The sequence below is a fragment of the Peromyscus californicus genome, unplaced genomic scaffold (assembly GCF_007827085.1).
Source record: "Peromyscus californicus insignis strain IS unplaced genomic scaffold, ASM782708v3 Scaffold_5__1_contigs__length_169319896, whole genome shotgun sequence".
Lineage (NCBI taxonomy): Eukaryota > Metazoa > Chordata > Mammalia > Rodentia > Cricetidae > Peromyscus > Peromyscus californicus.
Window position 1 is genome coordinate 49,733,035 of NW_026294573.1, and position 13,454 is coordinate 49,746,488.

Genomic DNA, 13,454 nt, shown 5'->3' on the forward strand with positions numbered 1-13,454 from the left:
TGTATTAAACAGAATGAATCTAGCCATGCTTCCATTTTACATTTAATATATGTGTAGTGTTACACTTGAGTGACCATTCAAGGCTTTTCTTTTGGAAACATTTAATTTAATGCTGGTTCTTTTTAGCCTTGCAGTTTTATTTGTGTGAAGCCAATATATTTTTTTTTTCTCTCCAGGACTTAAGCTTTTTCATAAGCTCTGGAAAAGCCGATGAGCTTTCAGCTTTAGAAGTGACCTAGAATACATGATGCCTGAGTGAGCAGGATTAAAGAAAAAAAAATCTCCTCTATGTGTACAGATAACAACGGTGCACTTTTCCTGGGTGAAATGCAAGGCCTCTGTGTCCAGATATGCTGAGGTAGGTGCTGAGAAGAATGGGAGAGGGTTGGCTTTGGAACTCAGAAACTGATGAGCAGTGGAGACTTCAGTGAGACCAAAACTCTGAGTGTCATTGTTACCAGTGGTAAGAGTCTGGACCAGGTGTCTCTGGGTTTTTATTCAAGAATCAAATAAAGGCTCACACAAACTTGCAAACTAGCAGGAATACTTTATTCAAAGCAAGAGCACAGATCGGAAAGGAACACACTGTCAAGACTGACAGCAGGTCACAGGAGTGAAGGCATGCAAGGACATAATTAGTGTCTGAGGCTTCCTTTTATGGGGTCAAGAAAAGGAGTTTGCTTGCTAAAGGATATAGCAAGGGGAGTTCTCGATTTTGATTGATAGGTTAAATTATATAGCTATTTCTCCATAGCTCATGCCCCTTCCCAAAGTGCATCTGATTTTTAGTCATGTGCATGCCCAATTATACATAGGTATAAGATGCCAAGAAGGAGATTTTTCCCTAAAAGTTCGCTTTGAGGATGTGATTACCCTTACTGTGCATGCACGCCAAATCAATTCAGGCCTGGTCATTAAAAGACAGAGAAACTTATTTTGGGTCGTTTGAAAGAAAATGGCTCCCAAAGGGAGTAGCACTATTAGGAGGTGTAACTTTGTTGAAGTAGGAGTGGCCTTGTTGAAGGAAGTGTGTCACTGTGGGGATGGGCTTGCAGATCAAGATGTAGAACTCACAGCATGCCTGCCTGTTATGTTTCCCACCATGATGATAATGAACTAAACCTCTGAAACTGTAAGCTCACCTCAATTAAGTGTTTTCTATTATAAAAGATGCCATGGTCATAATGTCTCTTCACAGCAATTGAAACCTTAACAAAGACAGTATTGCATTGTTAAGAGACGGTGCGCATGCAGCTTGATGGAGGGAGGTGACTTTCCTGTACTGCTAACAGGTTGCTAGGCGCATTGTTAGGAAAAGGGTGGAGAGTGTATGCCATACATACACACAAAGGCTTCCAAGTGAGTTATTATAAAAAGGGTGTGTGCATGCCCCAATTCAATTGAAGTTCCAGGTATCTAAGCTATTCCCTGTACTTGCCTGCCTCAGGTAGAGGTGAAGGTTCATGGTAGGGAAGCCTCAAGGGACTCACCCATCTACTGAAGCAGACAGTTCACTCAGGTGCTAAACTCAGCCTAATAACTATTTCTCATTATCTTTTCTGGCTTTCCACAAAAATTCTGGTTTTATGCAAAAGTTTGACAGTTTTGAACTCAGGTCTGAGATCAAAGTCAAGTTATGCATCATCACAGGTGTTGAAAGCTTACAACCCCATAAAAGTAACATGGAGAGAGGTTCTACAGATGTACTCTCCATAGCTAAGTAACATGGGACATCAGAAGTCAGAACGTAGAATGTGGACAGTGGTATGTATGTAAGGTGGTTGTAGTCACATGTGTCAGGAAGCAGGTCCTCAAGGTGGATGTGAGGCATGATTAGTCACAGAACCATTCAAGGGGCAGTGTGTGTGGCAGACGTGGCTGATGTTCAAAAGGAAAAAATGAAGGACATGAAGATGTCAGTTCTCGCATCTTTTAGTGAAAAAAAATCAGGGAAGAAGGTGAGCATATGCACCCTCTCACTTGCTGATTTATCCAGCACACATACCTCAGGAGCAATAAATTTGGTGGGAAATACAGTTCAATGCAATCACCTGCCCAAAGGCTTAGATCCACTTGAAAATGGATTTGGGCAGAAGTGATGAAGTTGTATAGTTTTAGAATTGAGTGTCTGAAGTATTTTTCATTTGGTGAATATTTAAATAATAAAAGAGCAAAGCAGTAGAAATATTGGCCTGGAAATATCTCCAAATTTTTCATTGGACTAAAGTTGGCTTTGCTCTTTTTTCACACTCTTCATTTTGAAATTTTCTAAAAACAAAAGCAGAGAAAATAATAAAATGAAGCCTCATTACCAAAGCATCTGTTTTAATGAATGTCAATGCCAGCTTTTATTTCTCATTCATCACACCTATCTCTTCCCATTACACACACACACACACACACACACACACACACACACACACACACACACACAGTTCTTTTATTAGGCCATATTAAATCCAACCCATGAAATAAGAGTATTACCTTCTGTAGAGGCAGGCCCAAGCCCTTCCCCCTGCCTCAAGGCTGTGTGAGGTGTCCCACCAGAGGTAGTGGGCTCCAAAAAGGTCAGCTCATGCACCAACGATGGATCCTGATCCTACTGCCAGGGGTCCCCTTAAACAGATCAAGCTATATAACTGTCTAGCTTATGCAGAGGGTACCTAGTCCAGTCCCATGGAGGCTCCACGGGTGTTGGTCTAAATTTCATGAGTTACCATTAGTTTGGTTTGGTTGTCTCTGTAGGTTTCCCCATCATGATCTTGATGCCCCTTGCTTATAGAATCCCTTTTCTCTCTCTTCGACTGGACTCCTGGAGCTCAGCCTCAATGTACCAGGCTCTGCTGACTCCCCGTGGGAGGCCTTACCTTCTTGTAGGAGGGAATGGGGGGTGAGTTGAGGGGGAAGGCTGGAGGCGTGGAAGGAGAGAAGAGGAGGATCTGTGATTGATATGTGAAATGAATAAAAAAATTCTTAATAAAAAAAAGTATTTCTATCTAAGTGCCTTCTACCAGGTGTAAGGCTGTGGCCTTTGGTTTTCAAACAATACTATTACCATACTCAACAGATGCTTTACTCTCAAATACCAGCCTGTGTTCAATCTTCCTTGATAATTGAGCTCTTTATAATTGAACCTCTACATTGCAGCATCCAGCGTGGCTCGGGCGACAGACCTGGCGGAGACAGTGAGGGAATAAAGAAAAGACAAACACAGACAGATACAGAGGAAGAAAAGCTGGGATCAGGCAGACTGGGCTCATGATGGAGAAATTATAGCAGCTGGAAGCTCGGTGTGTTTGTTACAGACAATTGAACAGAGGAGCAACATTATCACTGAGCAGGGAAGTGGGGCGAGAACACAGAATTAACAAGCAGGTGAGGTGGTATTGTGTTCCCCGAAATATTGTGCACCCTAATAAACTTATCTGGGGTCAGAGACAGAACAGCCACAATATTAAACATAGAGGATAGGCAGTGGTAGCACATGCCCTTAATCCTAGCATTCCAGAGGCAGAAATCCATGTGTTCAAGGATACAGCCAAGCATGGTGACTCACGCCTTTAATCCCAGAAAGTGAGCCTTTAATCCCAGGGAGTGGTGGTAGAAATCAGAAAGGTATATAAGACGTGAGGACCAGAAACTAGAAGCATTTGGCCTGGTTAAGCATTTTGGCTGGTTAACCTTTCAGGCTTTCCAGCAGCAGTTCAGCTGAGACCCATTCAGATATGAGGACACAGAGGCTTCTAGTCTGAGGAAACAAGATCAGCTAAGAAGTTGGTCAGGTGAGGTTAGCTGTGGCTTGTTCTGGTTCTTTGATCTTCCAGTTCACCCCAATACCTTGGCTCAGGTTTGATTTTATTAATAAGACTATCTAAGATTTCTGCTACAAGCGGGTGAGGTTATTTCCCACCGAGGAACAAGGAGACGGGGTTTATTACATACAGCTGAACAAGGAGCAGGACTAGCTAAACCCAGTAGAAGTAATCTCTGTGGAGGAGAAGTCTTCAGGCCATAAGTATCCAATGGGGGGGGAAAATGTATGATGAATGTTTTCGATACACTCTATCAACATCCACACGTGGAGAATGCCTTTGCCCTCCCTCTGAGCCTCACCTCGGATCAGGGGGAAGAGGCGTGCCATATGTCCATGACTCTGAGGTTTGGGAGTCCTTGGCATGACCATGCTTGTGCTAAACACTATACACATCCACTCAAGACTTCACACACTCAGGACTTCCCATACTTCCCACACTACATATTCATTTCTTTGTTATTGCTGTTGTTTTGTTTGGGGGAGTTCTTTTTCTGAAACAGGGTTTCTCTGTGTAGCTCTGGCTGTCCTGGAACTCACTTTGAGGACCAGGCTAGCCTTGAACTCATAAAGATCCACCTGCCTCTGCCTCCTGAGTGCTGGTATCAAAGATGTGCACTACCATCACCGGGCCTAATCACCTTCGTAAAGAGAGCAGCCAGTTAAGATCCAAGCCTTCAACACATGAGCCTTTGCAGGGCAGTGGGAAGAGAAGGACACTTCATATCCAAATCCCAGTGTATACTGAAAGACAAGCTTGTCAGCAGAGTCACATGGCACCAAATGATGAAATAATGCAAGATTTGCAGCGAGTCCTTTCTCTGCTTAAACTCCACCAATGAGTCGCCTTGCCAACCCACAAGACCACTATGTACCGGTCAGGTTCTGCTCTAGAGAAGACTTTAGGTTTCTTCCAGAAGTATTTGTCATAAGGAACTGGTTACGCGTAGCTTCAAAGATCAAAAGAACAAATGGAGACCACTGCAGCAATCCAGAGGATAATTCTCAGCATGAGTGGGGGTGGGCGGGGCATCAGCAGAACTCCCAGGAAGTGACAGCCAAGTGGGAAGAGATGGGGTTTCAGGACTGAACACCTAACATCGATTTCAGCTAATGTTGGAATTCAGAGGTCTCAAAGCTGTGCTCAGATTAAGAGCGTGCAATGTTACTCTGGTGAAGGGCTAGAGCATGGCCTCTTCCCTGCCCGCCGAAGATCATGACACTCAACTGCTGCTGGAAGCTGAGGGGCCTGGAGCCACCTGAGTGACTCTATAGAGAAATAAACAAAAGTAAAGAAACATCAGAAAGTCCATTTCTTCTTCTGTCAGCGTACAGCCTTTCTGTTGCCTCCCACTAGCAAAAACTAACAGGAAAGCAGCCAGCAAAGGAGACTGGGAAATACAGCTCACCAAGTCCCACACCCAGCATCATAGATCACACAGAAAGTGGGGTGTGTTACTGAAAGATACCAAATTTCAAAAGCTGGGACACATGGCCCGCAGGGCCCTGTGTATTTATCCTCATGGAGTACAGTACCTTGAGCTATGAAAACCAGCTTTGCCGTTTACCAGCTGTACCATGCATCTAAAATTCTGTTACCTTCCCTATAAAACAAGAATGTAATTAATACTGCATCTCCCTATTGTATAACATCTGTGATCCTGAAGGAATATCTCATATTCTATAAAAACCACAGGTAAAATAAAGGACTGCAGAGGAAAAACAAATTTGGTAAGCTCTCACAAAAGCTGAGAAGCCTTGCAGTCTGAACACTAACAACACAATGGCCTAGATGTCAGCTCCCAAATCATGACATGGAGACTGATTATTAGTTATGAATATTTGGCATTAGCTTAGGCTTGTTTCTTGCTAGCTTTATAATTTAACCTGTTTCTCTTCATCTACATTTTGCCTCAGGGCTTTTTATCTTTCTTCCTTCTTTTCTCTTACATTCACTGCTTCTCATGTCTGCCTGGTGACTGCCTGGCTTCTGGCCCCAGGTGTATCCTTCTCTTTCTCCCTCATTCTCTCGATTCTTCCTCTCTCATTCTTCTCAGAGCCTAGATTTCTTCTCCTATTTATTCTCTCGGCCTGCCAGCCCTTCCTATCCCTCTCTTCCCTAGCTATTGGCTGTTCAGCTTTTTATTAGACCAATAAGGTGCCTTAGGCAGGCAAGGTGAAGCAGATGCAACACGTCTTCACATAGTTAAACAAATGCAGCATAAACAAATGTAGCACACCTTTACACAGCTAAAATAATATTCTGCAGCATAAATAAATGTAACACATCTTTACACCGTTAAAATAATATTCCACAACACACCTTCTCCAGGTCAAATGGCCTGTGTGAAGAAGACTGAGAGCTAGTATCCTATTAGAGAAAAAGCAACTGGGAGAGGCAGAGGGGAAAGAAGGGAGATGCAGAGGGGAGAGAAAGGGAAACAAACTTTGGTGGAACCATCAGCGTTAGATGGTTGCTTAAAGAGAGAGAAGTGTTGACAGAAACTCGCATTGCTTCAGATTTTGGGGAAATGATGAAGGATGGTGGACCAGCTTCCAGAAGGGGAGCCAAGGAGAAAGCTTCCTAGGAGCGGGAGGTAAGCTTGATTTACCCACATGGAATGTCATCTGCTAACTGGGAGAGCTCACTAGAGCTCCTCCCAGCTCCAATGAAGCATCATCTAATGTCTAAACTCTAATGTTCATGAACCTCTCCAGTCTTTATGGTCTCCTTCCTCCCCCCCCCCCCGCCCCAAATTAAAATAAATGCACAGTCGTTTCTAGCTACTCGCTTACAGAATTTTCATGTGGCCATGGAAAGAGACTGAGGTGGGGGTGAGGTGGGAGAATCACAATGGACAAGATGGTAAAAACAGAGATAATCGCAGAATATGTGTGAGCAGGGATGAGGACAAATGGGGACAGGAAGGACAGACAGGGCTATGAAGCCAGTGCCAGGAGTCTGGACTCAAGCCCCAGACTCTTGTCATTCCAACTACGCTAGTGATGACACCGGAGGTGACAGACGCCTGTCTTCCCTCTTCCACTGCTGTGCGGGAGCTATGACAATGAGGTCTTCTTCCTTGCCTGCCTCACAGCTGTGCTGGTCAGGTGTTTTACTGCCAATGTGATACAACCTAGAGGCACCTGGGAAGAAGGAACCTCAACTGAGGGACTACCCAGATCACATGGGCCTATGCCCATGTATGGGGGACAATCGTCTCGATTATTGATTGATGTGGGGATGGGCAGCCCACTGTGGGCAGAGCTGTTTCTCAGGCAGGTGGTCCTGGTCTATATAAAAACAGTAATTATCAGTGAGTCAGGCAGTGAGCCAGTAAGAAGTTCCTCTGTGACTGGAGGTTTCTGCCCTGATGTTCCCTCAGTTATGGGAACTTCCTAGAAGTGTGGGCTGGAGTAGGCCATTTGTTGACCTAGTTGCTTTTGATCATGGTGTTTATTACAAAAACTAGAAAGCAGACTAGGACAAGTGTTTTGCCTGCATGTATGTATCCATGCCGTATGCCTAAGGAAGACATAAGAGTGGGTCAGATCCTCTGGTACGAGAGTTAGGGATGGTTGTGAGCCACCACGTGAGTGCTGAGAGCTGAACCCAGGTCATCTGCAAGAGCAGCTAGGGTTCTTAACAGCTGAGCCATCTCCACAGCTCCCAGAGTCAAGCATTTCTTGCCGGTGTCAGATTCTCATGGGAAAGTGGTGTCCACTGTGTGCCAGTTAGGCACCAAAGGCTCAGAGGACACAGAAGAGAGGTCTCTGCCTACATCCTCCTTGAAAACTCGAACTTTCAGACCTCAGGATGTGGCTCTTCCACTGGGGACTTTGCAGAGACAACTGAAATAAATAAATAAATAAATAAATAAATAAATAAATAAATAAATAAATAAGGCAAGGGTACTGGTATTAGCTCCCCAAGGGCAGTCACAGGTGATTTTGTAGTTACTTACTCTTCAGGGGTGGGTTAGCAAAGACCCACAGTGTTAACCGACAAGGGCTGCTTTTCCCACTGCCCGATACACATGAATAGCTGAAGACAATTTGCAAGGAAGAACGTCCATTCATGAGACAGCCTAGCTGGAGACGGGAAACTCAAGTCTCCAATTGACCTCCCCAATGATAAGCATTGGAAATATTCATGGGGGGATATATGTGGGGAAGGGTGATAGGAAGGCAACCAAGCCCAAATGAAATGGATTGAGTCTGAAGAGGAGTCCAGGGGTAGAAGCAGGGACAGAGGATAGTCTAGGAGAGTGTGGTAGTTTGGATGGAAACGGCCCCCATAGGCTCATATGTTTGAATGCTTGGTCCCCACCTGGTGGAACTGTTTTCAAGGATTAGGAGGTGTGGCTTTGTTGGAGAAGGTGTGTCACAGGCATGGAATTTGAGGCTTCTAAAGCCCCCATTCTCCCCTCTTGCTTGTGATTGAAGATGTGATCTCTCAGCTGTTCCTGCCACCAAGCTTTTGCTCCACCATCATGAACTCTAACCCTCTGAAACCGTAAGCTCAATTAAACACTTCCTTTTATAATTTGTCTCAGCCAGGGTGTTTTGTCACAGCAACAGAAAAGTAATTAAGACAGAAGCAAGTGACTAGGAGTGAGTATGCCCAGGGAACATTCAGGAACTGTGAGCAGGTAGTTACAGTCTCCCATTTCTTCATTCTACTTTCAAGGGATTTAGGGTGTCAAATAATCCTCCAACTGCCTGCAAAATGGGGCCATGAATGATCCCAGAAGACCAATCCTTGTTGCTAGACAAGTAATAAAATGGGAGATTTTATATTAACAGTGAAAGTTCCTGCTTGTAGAACTTGCTGGTTGCGTCTCACAATAAATCCTGAGCAAATGGAAGATGAAGACAAGGCAGGCAAACGACCCAAAGAGCAAGCAGTCCAGAGCAAGCACACGAGCATCGCCTTTAAAGGAGCATGCGGCAAAGACGCTTAGACAGTGCATGGGCTCCTCCTCTTGATGGGCTGTAGCTGGGGGGCCTTTGGGGCAACCCTGCTTAACTGGATTCCAATTGCACCCAATAGGTCAACGTAAGCGCTTCAAGTGTAACTACACTCGATCCTCCCTTGTTTTGCTAGCAAGTAATCGAGAAGAGTCCTGTAATCAGTATTTATGTGGGGAAAGGAAGCTTCAAGGATGGAAAACAAGGAGGACTGAGGCAGGCAAGCGTAGGGGATAGTTTAGTAATCTGGGGCTCCACTTGGTTTGGCTTATGCAATCCCCTTCTAATAATGCACATGGAAGCCTGGCTTCTTTACTTACACATAACACCCCTCTCTGGAGCAATGCATCCAATAATTGCTGCATTAGTGGATGCAGCCACACTTGCAGCAGGATATGTAAATACCTGTCTCTGAACATTACGATGAATTTCTCTTTCCCTCAACAACTATTCAACCATACTCTCCTTATACAAGAGAAAAGCCTGGTTTGGGGTATGTGCATAATCCTTCAGAACTGTGTCTCAAAGAAGCTTTTAGGGAGAATCCCTACTGACTGTCTTAAGCCTATGCATAACTGGGTATGCATATGAGCAAAATCAGGTGCATTATGGGAAGGAACAAAACAGTCAAAGCAGAGAACCACCCTCTTTATGACCCTTAGTAATCAAACCCCTCTTTCTCTTGAATCTCCTCAAAAGGAGGCTCCACGCAGCAGCCGGGACCCTTGAGTTTCAGTGTCTTCACTCTTGTGGCCCAGTGCTTGCTTGCAGAGTATGCTGACCTTTGCTTTGAATACAAATTTCTTGTTACCTTTTTTTGTGCGTCTCTGTGAACCTTGATTTCAGTTCCCTGAATTAGAGGCCAAGAACCTGGGAATACCTGGACCCGATGCCAAACCCAGGAACAGTTGCACAAACCGAGAATGGCTGATCAGATGGCTTCTTTCAGTTGTCCTGGTAGATACACCTTGTGTAAGCATAGCCTCCAGGCTGCAGCTCTGCTGGTCTTTCATGTAGGTTATTCAGAAATGAGCCTCACAGCCTCCTGACTTGATTCACCCTTTCGGGAGGGTTGACACAAGAAACTCCATTTGAATTCATTTCTTTTGCATTCCTCCTTTCTGAGTATCACTGATTAGCCATCCCATGGCTAGGTTTTCATTGTTATAGGATGGACCTGCCTTGGGCTTTGATCTGATCTGGCCTCAAGTTGAAGAGGGAATAACTGGTTATCATGATCACTGGCAACCCCCTGCAGCCACATCTGAGCAACAAAGTGGTTCAGAAGCAGCAGCTGTCAGGCTTAACTTCCTGTATGTATACCACTCGGAAATCCAGTCTTTCGGATTTGTCGCAGGCCAGCACTGTGTGCTGAGGAGTTGTACTTTCACAGAATCTTTGCAGGCACTGGGTAAAAAGTTTAAAATTCAAAGCTACTAAGAATGAAAGAATTCAGTTTTTATAATCAAAAAACATTTTTTGTCCAGGAGTGGTGGCAAATGCCTTTAATCCCAAAAGAGGCAGGTGTACTCTGTGAGTTCAAGGCCAGCCTGGTCTACAGAGCAAGTTCTGGAACAGCCAAGGCTACACAGAGAAAATCTGTCTAGAAAAACTAAATAAAAAAAAAATTAAAAAAACAGGGGGAAAAAAGTAGATAAATGCTCCAAGAAAACTGTCACTCACTGAGCTCAAACAGCAGTGGTACACCAGGGTCCCTGCAAAACCAGTGCTCAGCTTCTAGAAAAGCCTTATTTTTTTTTCTAATTTTGCCAACTTTATCACTTCTTTTCAAAATTCTTTTTAAACTATCTCAACCTTTCATTTTTCCGGTCTCTAAGTTTACTGTAACTCCTGCAGCAACCATATCCTTATATTCCATAATTGCCTTTATTAAAAGATGTGTTTTATTTTCTTCCCAACCATGATCGGAATTGCTCATGGATATTTGAGACATTAAGCAAAGTCAGTCAGCCATCCCCTCCTGTCACTGCATGTTAAATACAGGGTTTCTCTGTGTAACTTTGCGCCTTTCCTGGAACTCACTCTGTAGTCCAGGGTGGCCTCGAATTCACAGAGATTCACCTGCCTCTGCCTCCCGAGTGCTGGGATTAAAGGCATGTGCCACCACCACCTGACGAAAATATTTTCTTCATTGAAAGACACAGCTGCTCTTTATTGTTAAACCAATAATACTAAATAAGCCTTGGGGGTGGAAGGATGGTTCAGTGGTTAAGAGCACCTGTTCATTCCCAGCACCCACATGCTGGCTAACAACCACCTGTAACTCCAGTTCCAGAGGCTCTGACACCATCTTCTGGCCTCCTTGGGAGCTGCACACAGGAAGGGGAAAAACACCCACACCAGAAAATAAAAATAAGTATTTTTAAATAGTAAATAAGTCTGATTTTAAAGTATTTTGGATACACCTCATGAGCACTATTTATTTCTAAGTCATCAATTTTATACCATGTATACATAAAATACAGTAAACACATGTACAGTAGCGCATCCCAAAATACAAAAAGAAAACTAGGCATAGTGGCATGAGCTTGAAATCCCCAATCCTGGGAAACTGAGACGGGAGGATCTGGTCAGTTGGAGACCAACCTTGACTGTAATAGTGAGACGCTGTCTCAAAAAACAGGCAAAGAAAAAATTACAGACAGAAAGCAAAAACCTTGCATCTTTCATTTAGTTAGTTAGTTAGTTTGTTTGTTTGTTTTTCTTCCTACTGTTCCTGAAGTTTCTATAATAATAGGTCCATGTGTGGATTGGAGGAGCAAGTTTCTGTTCTGTCTCCTTGACCCCAAACCCATTTACTATATTGTCCTCATATCAGTATTAAACTGATGAGAACAGACACTGACTGAATCCTAGCCAAAAGGCCGAGAAGTGATGCTTTCTATTCTTCATTCTCTAGCTTCCACGGTGTTCTCTCCCTTCAGAGGATGCCTCTCATGATTACCTTTCCACAGCTCTAAGCAGCCTTTAGGCTTAAACTTCTTAAGCTTAGATCTGTTTCCTCAACAGATTGTTAGCATAGGGCAGAGCCCTTCGGTGAACAGGACAAAAGCATTTTCTATGCCCACCCAACCTGAACAGAAACCTAGAAGGCCTCCCTGGACCCTTGAAAACTTCCCCTGCCTGTTTTAGCACCTTTTATGATTCTGTCTTTCTAAAGCTGGAATCCTGTAGGGAGGGATGCTCAAGGCTGTAGCCAAGCAGTGGTTCCCTTCTTCTGCTTTCCCTGGGCTTCCTGCTCCGCCCTCCACCACCCCCACCCGCACCCCCCACCCCCGTTTGCCTTACCTAGAGGGGTCCTAATGGAGGGGACAGCATAAAGCAAGGACAGTTAGGAAGAAGACTCCTGCTGCACCGTGGTGGTGCAGCATGGGTTGGGGTTAGAGGGGTTGTTCTGATAAAGTTAAGAAACAAACAAAACTTGAAGGGAGAAGCTGCAGGCTCTCAGTCTGGGTCATCCACACTTGACACAACTGATTCCCTGACTGGGGTCACACTCAGGTCACAGCAGGTGAACTCAGGTCCTAAGCAATAAGGATCCCAGCAGCTGCCTTAGCAGGAGGATGCTAACAACTTTGAAGTAATCTTTTTGTTTTAGCAACCAGTCTATAAGAGTAAAGGCCACCTGTTCACATGGTAAAAGTGGGACATTTCCATTCACAAATCTTAGGTAGGCTGTGAATGAACTTCCTCCTCGTGTATGGGCCAGTTTCACGGTTTTGGTTTTGTCTTGGTTTTCCTCCTCTTGGTCACAAGTGAACTGGGGAATTGCCTCCTGGATGCTTATACTGTAGATAGAAGTGGCTGAAATGACCGTTCAAGTGAAGGGTCAACAATTCAAACAGATGGGGGCCCAAAAAGATCTAGTGAGTGCAGAAGAGCCTGCAGACAAAGCAGGGACCACTTCCCTCCTGATGACAGCAATAGCAGACTGGCCAACCAGAATTGTCTGGCTCAGAGATTGCGGCTCGGTGAGTGGCAGGGCAGATGGAATCAGTGTTTCCCATTGTGCGGAATTCCCATGTGGCTATTCAGAAATGCACAGTCACGCTCCTAACCCACAGCTAGAACCAGGTCTCAGAGACCAAACAAAGCTGTGACAGTCATGCTCCCAACCCACAGCTAGAACCAGGTCTCAGAGACCAAACAAAGTTGTGACAGTCATGCTCCCAACCCACAGCTAGAACCAGGTCTCAGAGACCAAACAAAGCCAAGAGAACTCCAAGGAGCAGAGCCCCGGTTTCCCCTACCGTCAAGTGTCCTTGCATCTGAAATGCTCCGAACAACAGGAAAAACAGGGCTTGTTTCAGACTTCAGATGTTCTGGAAAAGTTAACCATCCCAGCGATGGCCGAACTAGAGGGAATTAAAACTAGGCATCCAGTCATATATACCAAGATACCCGATGAATACAGAGTCTTCCAACCCCCTGAAACTGCTCTTTATTGCATATTTTCAGGGACTCAACTGCCAGCACCCCTGAGCAGAAGTCATCCTGGAGATGGTCAAAGGCAGACTTCGAAAGCAGCCGAGGAGCACAATCACGGGCAGGGGCTGGTAAACCATGGGCATAAAGTCTGTCTAGACTTGCTACCTCAGTGATTGTGAAATTACCAAAGCAGATTCACCTTCTCTATTTTAAAGTGTACCGA

The 13,454-nt window shown here is 44.7% G+C and overlaps 1 pseudogene; it reads right to left on the bottom strand.

Annotated features, from left to right (window-relative positions):
• Positions 1–11,503: 11,503 nt before the first annotated feature.
• On the bottom strand, positions 11,504–11,679 carry LOC128098125 (uncharacterized; annotated as a pseudogene).
• Positions 11,680–13,454: the final 1,775 nt, after the last annotated feature.